This window comes from Linepithema humile, chromosome 1 (assembly GCF_040581485.1).
Source record: "Linepithema humile isolate Giens D197 chromosome 1, Lhum_UNIL_v1.0, whole genome shotgun sequence".
Lineage (NCBI taxonomy): Eukaryota > Metazoa > Arthropoda > Insecta > Hymenoptera > Formicidae > Linepithema > Linepithema humile.
This window is the reverse complement of record NC_090128.1, coordinates 669,506-683,240: the sequence shown is the minus strand read 5'-3', so window position 1 is coordinate 683,240 and position 13,735 is coordinate 669,506. Positions and strand designations below refer to the sequence as shown.

General features: G+C 40.1%; 1 protein-coding gene and 1 long non-coding RNA gene across 4 annotated transcripts in view; one reads left to right on the top strand and one right to left on the bottom strand.

Annotated features, from left to right (window-relative positions):
* LOC105674357 (uncharacterized) overlaps positions 1 to 13,735 on the top strand; it is a 290,795-nt gene that overhangs the window by 240,586 nt on the left and 36,474 nt on the right. Inside the window, exon 7 of the long non-coding RNA XR_001101091.2 lies at positions 4,363 to 4,401. This is a non-coding gene — a long non-coding RNA (uncharacterized lncRNA). The remainder of the gene's footprint in view (positions 1 to 4,362; positions 4,402 to 13,735) is intronic.
* CadN (Cadherin-N) overlaps positions 1 to 13,735 on the bottom strand; it is a 183,921-nt gene that overhangs the window by 163,640 nt on the left and 6,546 nt on the right. The window lies entirely within an intron of this gene.

Genomic DNA, 13,735 nt, shown 5'->3' with positions numbered 1-13,735 from the left:
GCAGTTTAGCTCGTAAAATATTTCGGCTACCGCCGTTGGAGGACGCCATTTTCCTCTCTGTCTCTCTGTCTGCTCTTCTCTTTCTTTCCTTCACTCCATCTCGCTACGACGCTCGCTTTTTCCCTGCCTTTTTCTCCGCTTCCTCTTCTCCTTCTCTCTCTTTTGCGTCGTGCCCTTTTAATCTATCCATCTTCCTTTCTCTCGGCGCGTTTAATATCCCTCGGTTCGTTCTCGTCGCGCGCTCTCTCTCTCTCTCTCCCTCTTTCTCTCTTCTTCTTTTTCCTCTGTTAGCGTCTTTGACCCTCCGGCGTCGGCTCTTTCTCGCTCTCTTTCTCTCTCTCGTTCTCCCTCTCGCTTGCTCTCTCGCTCGAAAGCCGAAGAGGGGTCAGAACTTAGCGATCTATCTGTCTCCTTCCGTCTCGGCTGCTGCGCTCTGGGCGTCTCTTGATATAAGGGGAACGCTAGAACAGGGGGTTCGCAGAAATCCCGCAGCGACACAGGGAGTCGACCGAAACGATGACGACGACGACACTCTCTCAGCGGAGAAGGCACTCCGGAGCACAGCGGACGCGGCGTAGACGCGCGGGGGATACGGGAGAGGCGGAGGCTGGAAGGTCGACGGATAGACGAAGAAGGAAGTCCGTCCGTGAGGGCCAGAGGGAGAGGCGACTGCGTTGCGAGAGGGAGCCAAAGTAGAAGAGAGCCGACAAACGAGGAGACAAACGCGCTCCGGTCGAAGAAGCACGCGTGCAGCGGCACTAGAGAATGCTGTAAAGAGGAACGGAGACAAGATGGATAAAGGAGTGGAACTGTTGAAACATGAAAAGGAGGGAGAGAATGCGGGGAAAAAAAAGAAAAAGAGGAAACAATGTGAAGGAAATTTATTTCATTCTGGAATTAAATTCTTTACGGACGATAAAAAATTATACGAGCTGGTATGAGTTTTAATTCGATATTGTAACTAGAAATGTGCGAACAGGTTTCCGGAGAGTAACAGGAGCGAGGTGAGTAAGAGACAAGATCTATTGAAATATGAGAAGAGAAAGGAACGGCAACGGGCAAAGGAAAAAAGAGGCAACGAGCGAAATAGAATTTATTTTACCCTGGAATTAAATCCTCCGAGAACTATCAGGATATTTTACAAACCGATATAATGTATAACTGGATAGAATTATAAAAAACGAGTAAAGCGCAGAGAGAAACTGAAACGACATGGAAAGTGGAAGTATAAAGAGAGAAGGAGGCAAAGGATAATAAAATTTATTTTCATGTCAGGATTAAATTGTCCAAGGATATTAAATTATACAAAGTGCCAAAAGTTAAAGCTTGATAAAACTATAAATGTTGGAATACGCGTGGAATAATGGTACACATTGCAGCGAAATAATGGAGGAAAACCGTTGAAGCGGAAAAGGCAAAGAGGAAGTGCAGGGAGCGAGGAAGACGGAAAGAGAGAGGGAAAGAAATTTATTTCGTCGCGGGATTAAACCCCCTAAGGACGATCGGAGATTATACAAAGTGGCGCGACTTATAATTTCATATAACTGCAAGCGCGCGATTCCGAGTTGAAACTAGATTCCGGACGGCCAGGTATAAATTGTTGAAACGAGCCTGATAGGGGAGGGAGATAGAAAGAGATAGGGATGCGCAGGTTACTTGAATTGATTAAGAGAAAAAGCCAAGAGACGACAGCAGCCGCCGCCGCCTCCGCTGGCTACCGGCTTGAGATGGTGCTAGTGCCGCTGCGATGGTGGTGGTGGCGGCGGTGGTGGCGGTGATGGCGTAGCGGCACTGGTGGGGACGAGGGTTGTCAATCGATAGCGGTTGCATGCGTCTGAAACCACCCTCGTTGCCGCTCCGCCGTCGCTGCCGACGCCGCCGCCGCCACCGCCGCGCTCTCTCTCTCGCTAGCGCCGCGCTATATCATTCCTAGAGGCAGTTAATCTGCGAAGTTCCCTGTTCCTCGCCGGCGCAGAACGCGTACGCAGTTAATGTCGCGATAGCATTTAAAACTTTCGGGATTCGGTCGCGTTACTTCCACAACGAGTACGAACGAAGCGCACGCGAACTGCTATTAAAAGCCTTTGTGCGCGAGACACTTCCGGCTCTGCAGTAAGATATCTTAAATCGCTTTTCCCGTCGGCGAAACGATGACTACTTCGATGCGCGTTGTCTCGGTCACAACGATAGTGTCTTTATCCACCGTCTTTTTAGGTTTCACGCATCTTTATGGATCAGGTCGAGTGTATAGCACGGTTAACGTACAAAGTAATGACGTTCGACACAATCGCTTCCTCGGTGATGAAGCAATAACGGTGTCTATCGTTTCACATGAATTTTATTCAACCCAAAGTGGATCAAATATGAGAGTAATAACTGACGACAACGCCGCATGCCACTACGTTTAAATATGACAGTAGCAGTGCATATTCGAATATTTATAATAACTTTACGAGTTCTTTTTTATTAATGAAAGAATGATACTGTTGAAATGGCTTTTATCACAGGTTTTGTAAATTCGAACTTGCTAGATTAAAATTAAAATACAATGTCTAGACATCTTATTACAATTATTAATAAATAATACGATCGTGTACCTAACACATCTATCTACATCACTTCTTGGTATCTGAAGAATCTTCTGTACGTCTATATCTTCTCGAATGCGATATCATGCATCTGCGGAAATATACATCACTGAAAAGTAGTTCGCGTAAAAAGAATCGAAGAATCTCGTTTTCACGAGACTCGATTCACTTTTTGCGCTACGTCATCTTCCATTTATTTCTATGCTTCAAACGCGGCGATATAGGCATGCTGCTATGATATCGCTAAAAAATAACACGTGTAAAAAGAATTCAAGTAAAGTATCGAATCGCTTGACGTTTGACGCAGTTCTCGTCGTGAGAGACTACGTAATTCGCGCGATTTTAAACGAGATCGAGGAGCAAAAGAAATTACGCTGGCTTTGCTCGCACGTGTAATGACCAAGTTCGTGATGAACATTAGGATCACGACATCTGGTAATTAGGAGCTGCACGGAAAAACGGCGTACTGTCAGCGTTGCTGGCTTAGTAAATACGACATTAGTTGAAATTAAATTTCACCGTTTGTCATAATAATTGCCACGTTGATAACGGCTAATGGGAATTTGAAGATAAATTTTTCCACCTATTCCTCAATGTAATAACAATGTAACAATGATTGTTCTTATTTATTTCCCATCAAATCTTCAAAGCTTTTTGTTATATGCAGTATATTTAATTTGTATTATTAATTTATCGTATATATCTAGTTTATTCAGTAGCTCCGATTTATCTCCATTGATTTACGTTGAGTTCAATCGGTTTGAGTTCAATTAGGTTTACGACTATGGTATCTATCGAGTTTACTCCTTTTTTCTGTGAAACAACAAACAGGCTACAAAGAACAATAAATTTATACGTGTAATTTTCTCAATAGAGAATATCATATTTTTTATAATAATTTTAATGTTTTCTTTTAGTAATATTTAGTATTTATACGTTTTGGATTTATTTCTGCTGGAGATCAAAACACAATTAATAAAATTACAAAGCATTTCGACGTACCAGACATGATATAAAAAAAACAAAAATTATTTTATGTATATTAAAAATGATATAATCAATACTTCCAATTCACGAAAAAGTGTTATATAACTTTGCAAATTATGGGAATTAATTATTCGAAAAACATTGACAAAGTCAAAGTATAAACAAAATATTTTATATCAATTTATCTTTTGGAATTATCTGCAGTCCCAAAAGTTCAAGTCACGCATTTGTGTAGCGCGTGAGCCATATATTTCTCATTGTTATGCTCGTACAATGTTGATGGAAGGATGTCCGTGATGGGTTAGCAACCTGCCATCGGTCAACTCGACCGTCTCCTCTAAATCAATGAACACGCTGGGACCCGGCAGATGTTTGGGCAAAGCCGTGTCATCAGAGACAAGAGAATATATCATAAAGACTATACCGCCGCGGAAGATCGCCCGTCTTCCACACGTTTCTTTGATACCGTGATCGATGCTACTTTGATCTTCACCGCGTTCCCATTTTTCAACAACGCTTTTATCCGCACGCTATAATTTATCGTATATATCTAGTTTACTCAGCAGCTCCAATCTATCTCAATTGATCTGCGTTGAGTTCAATCGTTAGGTTTACGACTATAGTATCTATCAAGTTTATTCCATTTTTCTGTGAAACAAAAAACAGGCTGCGGAGAATAAAAAATTTTTATGGGCAAATATTGTGAAAGTGTCTCTTTAAATGAAATGCAAATTTAAATTCGTGTACAAAATGTTTTCTATAAAAAGAGTGTATTATTTTGTTGCAGGTATTTGCTGACTATTACACATCGCAGCTTCTACTTATGGTGAGTCAAACAAGTACAAGCTTTATTTAATAAACTTTTAAATAAGAGATAATGATAAACAAATAGAACCAATTTATTAATATGCTGCGCGATTTCGTCAGGAAGCAAATGATTAATGTTCCATTCATAATTCAACTCGCTTTAGATAAATGAGTGGCACTGAATAAGAGAAAGAAAATAAATATATATAATTGATGCTAAACAAAAAAAGCAAGAAAATATATGTATGGACCTATTATTTGTTTGCTCCAATTTTTCGACATGAGATACGTGTTTCTGTCGAACTGCAATCTTAAGTGCTCGGAACTTCACGGTAGAAATATTTTATATTAAAATTTTTGATCTAGAAGTCAGTATAGCTTCAGATTTGCTTGGATGTCATGCTCGCGATTTTCTGATGCGCGAGAGAATATTTCCATTCGATAGAATAAATATGCCGGAATTTCAAAGAGAGCGCAGAAGCACGTATTTGAATATACGAAATTCAAACGGCGCAAGAGATATATTTCGCGTAACGGAATAAATGACTCGACGGAATTGTGCGTCAACGTTGTCACTTTGCTTTTGCGTACACGACGATTTTATAATCGTATTAAATAACTTCCGCGCATGTAGAAACAAAATTTAATGCAACATTTTATTTATACTTCAATCTACCACGCCGACTTTATTGCACACGCGTATTTTATTACACGCGCGTTGTTGAAAAGGAAATGGGGAAATGTAATATTTAAAGTGCGAGTATAATTTTCACGTGAAAAATTCAAATTGTACAGAAACACTGAATATATAAATATTGTACTTAATTTTTATTTTATTTGCAAAAACCGAATTAAATTTCAGTTAAAGTAAAAGTCCCGACGAATTAACTGAAACGTAAGGTAGAACTATTATCTGCAGCATGTTCCGGAAAACTCGATCTTATTTTATGACATTGCCTCGCAGAAAGTTTCGAGAGATTATTTCCTTTAAATTCTGCTATAATAATATTCAATATTAAAAAATCCATGGCGCAGAACTTTTTCATTTCTCATTGTCCCAATTCTTCTGTCATCATATTATCTACATTATCGGTATATTCTGCGAGTTAAAATAACAAATTACCTTTGAACTTTAAGCGAGGTTACATTTCGCAACATTTATGCAATTTTTTTAAATGTAAAATCTCGATGCTAAATGCACAAGCTGCCACGTTATACCAGTAGCTCTTAAATACTGAGAAGAAATAGAGGTAGGGCGTGTCGTTGCAAAACACGCCACGTCTACTTTGTTCGCCAAGCTTCTTATTCTTTGAGCAATATTACGACATTAAGGGTAAAGTGGATCAAGCGAGTATCGCGACGACCCACTTGTGCTTCTCGGTTTCAAAAATTTTTTTATTCCGTTGGAAAAGTCGCATGAGCTAGATAAGCTATCCCTCGACGTGTGCTTGAAAAGCATATACGTAACAGGATTTACGCGGAGTATAGAAAACCGCGTGAGACATAAAAAGTGTAATGCCATAATCTTTGGACGCGAACTAGGAAGATGCCAGTGAGAAACGGAGCTTGTTGTGGACTATACAAACTTTGAGAAAAACCATATTTAAAACTCTTCTTATAAATTACAGCAGAAATAGTTTCTCTATCTGACTATTAATATTAATAAAACAGTTATTATTTTAATAATATTTATAAATATACAATACAGAATAATTATTTTAAAAGTTACTTTAAGTGTTGTAGTTAAAGACTTGTTTTTATATTCAAAACCTTTGTCAGCTTTGAGGCAAAGAAGGTAGATGCGAGTACGCAAAATCTCTGATAAAAACAGTTCAAAGTTGCAACTATTTATTTAGAATTTTATTCAAGCCGCTTACATAATACGTTATACGGGATGATAAGTTGAATATTTTAGACGAATGTCTTCTCTTTGACTCGAACGTGTTAAGAAATATCTTTGTAACATTTTACGCCGTCACGCCGTTGCATTGTGCATACAGTGAGGGGACGGATGACAATCGGAGGGCGTTGCGACGAGTCATTAAAATTTCCGAGCCCGTGTACCTTCTGTCTGCAGTGTCTTCCGAAATGAATGGTCTCGGACGGCGCCGTTTGCGACAGACGTTGTCGGAGAAACCGCGGTAGCGCACACCGGCAGACTGTGAAACGCATGTAAAGAACGCCGATGGTCCGGACAAAAGGGGCTCCGGGATCTTCCTGTAATGGTCTCGAGCAGCGGTGTCGAGATCCAAGGTGAAGGACTGTGCGCGGCCGGAGTCTCAAGGACCAGCATAACCCTTTGCGCGCCATCGACACCATATGGCGCGACTAACTTTGTAATACTCGGCGGATATGTAAAACGCCCGCGGCTCATGTGTAGCTCCGGCTTGACGATTTACGTATATGTCCGCTGCGACCAATCCGAAAAATACGCTCCGGCATCGAGCGTGCTGAATAGGTCGTTCCTGCTTTTCTGCCGCTTGCGAAATTCGCGGTACTCTCGCGAGAACACGCTTGCCCGCGAAATCGATAACGCAATATTGTCCGGCTTCTACTGCATTAAATTTTCATCAGAACATTTTTGATTAATTTTGAAACGATTTTTACTTAATAAATATGTAAAACTGCCGGCATTTTTCTAGCTTTAAACGAAATATAAAAAAGTTTTTTCTTCCGCAAATTAAAATATTTAATAAAATGCGATAACTAAACATTATTATATTTGACATTTGCTATGATTTTTTCGAATAATAATTCTAAATTGTAAAGCGCAGTCTCTCTTCTTCATATTTGTAAAATTTATTAATTATTGACCTTTTTCAGTGTTGGAAATTAATATTTAAAATTTTATTATTTGAACGTTTTCAAAAAGTGTCATATGTCCGCTTAATAATAAACAAAACGATATCTTATTCATTCCAATTTTATTCGGAGAGCATCTATTTTAAATTAGAACGAAATGTAAGAATCAGAATAGAAGTGGGTTCATATCATTAATGTAAAACTTCAGCATTAAAACTTCACGTTTGTGAAGTGAGATAACGCTCATTTTTATCCGCATTACTCGATAGTTTGATAACGACTCATTGAATTGATATTCTTCAGTGCGACCAATATGCAATTCATCTGAGATGAAATTGACTCGACTGAAACCGATACGTGATTTACTGCGTTTCACAGTCTTCTCTTAAACGAACGGCCGCGAGTAAGTAACGGCGATAATGGGCAGTGATAAAACAAGCGTTCCGCCGTCACGGCGATCGTCGGGGCGTTATTCGCTCGCGTAAATCGTCCGCGAGATAACACCGGTGGTTGATATCCTCCACGGTGCTTAGACAGCAGTTAAATTCCCCCGCTATCCCCGCCGTCCCCAGTCCTCCCGCTTCCATTACCGAGATTCGCAGCTGCCGGCTATAAAATCCTTCGATTGAATCATCGTAGCGCCTGAAATAATTCCGATGTGGCCACTCCCTATTTACAAAATTGCGCCTCGTCCCGTAACTGTCGACGTTCTCGCTTCGATTCTTTCGTCCTCATTGTGCCTCCACCCCTCGATAGCACCCCTGCTCATTGTGTTACCGACCCGACGAGAGATTTCCCTCGATATTGGCAGCCCACCCCTGGGCCCGTTATTGACCTATTGCGGGCGCACTTCTAATTAGTATGGATGCGTAGTCCGCTGTAGCCCTTCGACGTTAGCGCGTATCCCGCGGCGCTTGCACTCGAAAAAAAAAAAACACAAATATCCCAAGCAACGGCGGAAAGAAATCTCCGATTTTACATGCGGTTGTGTTTAGCTAATCTTCTTCTCTATTTCGATCAGAAATATGTGAAAACACTTGGTATTGATTATCTCATGTATTACGTATTCTTGTACAGGAAAGCATTAAAATCTTTTTTTATGTTTAAAAATATTTTGTGCAAAGTTGTACAGAGTTTTAAATGTTTTATGGCATTAAATTCAATATTGATGAAATCATTAAATTAAAGTATATTTATGTAGATTGAAATTATTGTGTACCTTGAAGCATACATATTTTCTATTATTAATCTCGTGTTATCTTAACGCGAAAGGCACTAACAATTCTGCTTGATAAGACTTGTAGCAGCCACTTTCTATCTGTAACATGCACAGAAAAATTGCACGTTAAATCATACGTTTCCGCGAGCTGTCGTCTTTTTTGTCCTTATGGTAAAGTCAGCTTTTTATCCATGCGCGACCCTACATCCGTGTTTTACCGAATAACCGCGAAGATTCATAACCCTCATTAATAATCATTACAAGCACAAAAGCCTCTAATTTATCAAGCATGTGAAGGAGACACGGGAAACTACAAGCGGTCGTAATCGTATGTGCGTTACAGCTGATTGCACAAACATCATGCGAAACTTATCTCGCTGATCTCATCAGAATTACATTGCCTTGCCGCGACGTTAAAGCGCAGAGTTATCCATTAGTACATTTTTACAGCAGCATAAATGCAACATTAAGCGCAATATGTAGATAGGACAGAAAAATTGTAGACAAGCAGAAAAGAGGAAAAATAGAAAATCTTACCGATACTATCTATGTAAACAACATGTTTTCCAGCCGCAAACACGATTGCAAACAGTTTTCTACATGACACGATGTGATCATAATTTTTATATCCGTTTCGCTCAAACGATAAACTTATCTCTAGGTTAAATATTTAAAGCGCTATAGATAAATTTTCCTTATTAGATGAGTTTCAACAGAGATAATATTGTTAATTAGATATGTGTTGATGTTAAGCGAGGAAATAACAGAAAGGATAACAGAAGAAACGAAAGAAATTGTTTATAAATATAATTTTATATATATTTAAATATAATAAAATTACAATACATTTTTCTTAATCAATAACGATTAAGAGAATTTGAGAAGAAAAGTACAAAATGCGATCAATTTATGTTCCTAGAATATTTTCTAAAGTTACATTAATTTGATGCGAGAAATTATGAATACAAACTGTTTTACAAACACAATAAATTGTCGAAAGGTGCGACAAAATCGAATATCGACATTACATAAGCACGATATCAGAGTTATTACAATGAAATTCTATAAATGGTTTTATTCGCGTCATTCGGCTAACACGATTTGAATAGAACATCGGTAAAACTGTCGTATAATGTGAAATTTGCTCAGCTTGTCAAGCTCGGCTAAAATCAGCTTTAGAAACTGCTTCGCGTTTTTCTGACCTGGATTTAAGAAAAATCTCAGCTCGCTAAAATAGGAAGAAAGGTATAAATTTTTAAAAATACTTCATGATTTAGTTGAAAGCCATTATTGTATTGTAACAATAAGTCTTTTCAAATAAGTACACTATGTTTCAAAAAATCTAATCAGTATTTCTTTTATTAAATTTATTCCAATAAATCTAAAAAAATACAATACAGGCAAAAATATAGTACGCAATCACATGAGTGAGTCATCCATCCGCCATCGTTATCAGTCTAGCATCTTCATGGCATGCTATCTACTATAATGCGGAGATGCCAGGCTGTTATTGACAACAATAGCGAGTTGTGATCGCGTATGACATTTTTATTCATAGTATATGTAATATTTTTTTAGATTTATTGAAATAAATGTAATAAAAAAATTACATTTTTTTTAGACATACTGTAACTGTAAAAACAGTCTATTGCAAAACAATGGATAATAAAAATAACATCCACAAAAACGGATACGTTAATCTATTTTTAATTTAAAGCGGATGTAGATTGTTTTTTTACTCCACCCTTGATTTTCTGCGAATTCAAACCGGACGGATAAAAAAAGGACACGTTATATGTATATACTTTATACTTTTTATCGCTCAAGTAGCACTTGAAAGTTCGCTCGTGAAGAGGCGATAAGCAGACGGAGGGCGATCGTGCAACGGAAGCGCTTTCGCATCTCGGTCGTAGCGTCTCGCTTACGGACGGAATTTAAGCTCTATACGTGCGCAAATAACAATGAACCCTAATTAGACGTTTCGGGGCGCGAGGTATAGCTTCGCAGGAACACCCATTCGCGGTAACGGTCCCCAAAGTTCGCGCAACCATTCCGGCGACACTGGGGTTGGCGGGGGCGGCGGGGAAAAGACCAGCAGGCTTCCCCAATGGAAAGGTCCGCACCCGACACGGTGCCGGCGTTTCTGAAAAGACTGCTCTACGGCTCGTTAGCGACCGGCGACAGGACGCGAGAAAGGGTCGGGGGTGAGGGGGGGGATATATTCGGGGAGAACTATGTAAATTTTGTTCTCGATTCGCGTTGATATTACCACAGAAAATCACGCGGTATACCGGGTGGAACGCGACGCTCGTCGCGTGCGCTCGCGCGCGCGGCGCAGACAACGATGAGATAACTCGACCTAACTTAGTCGCACGGACAATGACAAACGTCAGACGCCGGCGCTACATATTTCAGGACATCACGACGGAGTCGTGTCGGTCGACGATGTGTCCTGCTTCGTGCTGTTCTATACACCGCAACGAGAGAGGCTGCGCGGCCTGTGTGCGCGAAGGGAAAGTTCGCCTTTCCCGAGGGTGGATGTCCGTTGGGACGCGCGGGGATGCTGAGCGATTCATGTTTGCATCGTGAAGAACCGCAGTGCGCACGCACTTTTATTTCATCTCTTTAATGACGTTAATTTTTAAACAGATTCACGAGCAAGAAAGTAGTTACCGCTAGCTGCGCGCGGCGAGTAATTTTCTTCACTACGAAGAGCACGAATGACTTTACACTGCAGGCATGCAATCTTTAGAACACGAAATTTTAATAAGACATTTGTATATTTTATAAGAAGATGTATATGTTAATGAATAAACGTATGTTAATTATAAGCTTTATAAGCTTGAAATAAATCCTATTAATTTCGATGAATCGTTCTATTTACGTGGACCAAATTTAGTTAGATTTATGTGTCATATAATATAACGATTCGCTTTGAGCTATTGCATTACTACGAAGAACGACGTAACTATAACAAATGTAATTTCCAGGATTCTCCTAATTATTTGATATCTATACGCAGGAGATATCTATACGCAATATCGAGATGTTTGCAGAAAATAACAAGTTTACTTAAGATGCTTAATAACACTATTCATGGTATTAAAAGTTTGCACATGGCAGTTGCTTAACGTTGTGAAGAGAATTAAACTTAGAGAGGTTATATTGCGGCAACTCTAATTAACCCTTAACTGGCCTCATGAGGTCTCGACCTAGCGCATGATACTATATACGTAACATTATTTCTTCAAACCAGCCACGAGTTAACGAGAGTAAATGGTAAAAAACAATCTTTAACCATCGTTTTCAAGAGCTCACTTTTTCAACCATGATATCTCGACCGACGAACGGCAAATTTCAGCGAAATTTACGGCTCTATCGACATTCTCGTGCATTACCGTGACATATTTTTACGGTTAATCGGAAGCGAACAATTTTTGCGCCGTAATTTCACGTTCGTTTCCACGAATAAGAAATGGCTTCGAGTTTATACTCGCACCCGCGCGAATCGTGTATCATGGCAGATTATTACCCCGCAATTGCGAGCGACTGTAGCTAGCACGTCCCCTGCAATCGGCCAGGAGGCGAACGTGAACTTTGATCTAAGCCGCGACTTAGAAACCTCGCTGCACGCAAATGTTAAAGACTCTTAGCCGTGTACGGCGACAGGAAGGGCGGCGGAATCGGCGTTAAGCCCCGTGCACAATGTAAGATCAACCGCGAGAATTAACGCCTCGGGAGCCTCTGTGTAATATGTTAACAGCCGCGGTCCTCTGAGGGGAGGACGAAAGGTTTCGTGGGATTTGTAGGGCGAAGCCATCTCGAGCGATCGATAAGCAACGACTGCGTTAAGAATAGCCAGTCTCATTATTTATTGACCGGCAGGTGCAGCACGAACTCGGAGTACATCCGAAAAGCGTCCACTCTATACATCGTCTGACTTCTCTGTGTCAATTCATCTCAGTTACCAGTACGGGATTAATTTTAGACATTATCCGTTGATCTCGATCATGATACCGTTTACCACGGTAACATGATACGGAGTGAAAATCGCATCCGACAACCTAACGTCAGTTTTCATACGAGTTACTCAAAAATAATTCCGTGATTATCTCGACTTTTTTCTCACATGTGTTTTTGAATTTTTGATTTTTTTATTCGACTTCTGAATAATGAAATCCTTTCACATCTGTAGACTCACAACTCGTGAAAATCATATTACGTAATAATTCAGCCAAATAAAGCTTTTGCAATTTTGCTGCAATTCATACTTCTCTTTTATATTCATTGGACAGAAAATATCTGGACTGAAATTGACCAGAGTTTGATACTTCAATATTCAACGCTGTCATCTGAACATTGTGCACGAAGTTTAATGGGCGCGCTTTAAATTCCACGCATCCGACGCTCGGCGTCGCACCATACTCTCTCGCTGGTCCTTTGCTTCAGCGGCACGATTTTCACGAGAGGCGAGTCTTTAGATACGAAAGAAGAGAAGACGCGTGCTGAGTGCATATGTACCACGTGTGTATCCGTCGCAGGGTCGGATTAATATTTTCGTCTACTATCTCACATCTTTATATGCTTTATGTGTTATTGCAGTTGTGCCAAGCATCTTCGGTATTCTACGTACTCATAAAGCAACTAGTGATTATAACTTTATTTTTAATTTTTATTTAATATGTTAGTGGAAAAATAAAAAAATATTTGTGTTGCGCTTATTATTGCGACGTGAAAACAGCGATGTTAAAGTTTGATTAACTTTCGTCGGCGTTCGTCTGTAAAGAGCAAGCTGCTTTTTGTCTCGGCGTAACGAGAACTTCTGCAACAATCATTTTTCACACGTGTAAATGTGCGAATCGATACGCCGGATTGTACATCACGCGCTCACGCACAGAAAATTCAGATTCGAGTATTAATATGCAACATGCAACATTTAGAAAATTCGTACTATTATTCGGAAGATATAAATGCGTCCAATTGGGGATTCTGTAGATCCCAATGCGGCATTCAAAATTGATTTAAGAATCAAGCCTATTGTCCCCAATGAACATGCCGCCCTGCGCAGAACACGCCGGAACTTCGCCGGTGCGGCGTATACGGCCGGTTTGGAAAACATTGACCCGCGAATGGTACTTCCGTCGTATTTCGGGATACTGGCGAGCTTCCACACTACGCGTTCGCTTGGTCATTGGCCCCATTTTGCAAATCGCTCGAGGGGAACCGACGACTTTGTTTTGATGCGACGGATGCAATTAGCGTGCGCCGCGAGTGCCGCGGCCGCTGTGGTTACAGCGTTACACATCTAGAATTTATTGACATTATCGTACAA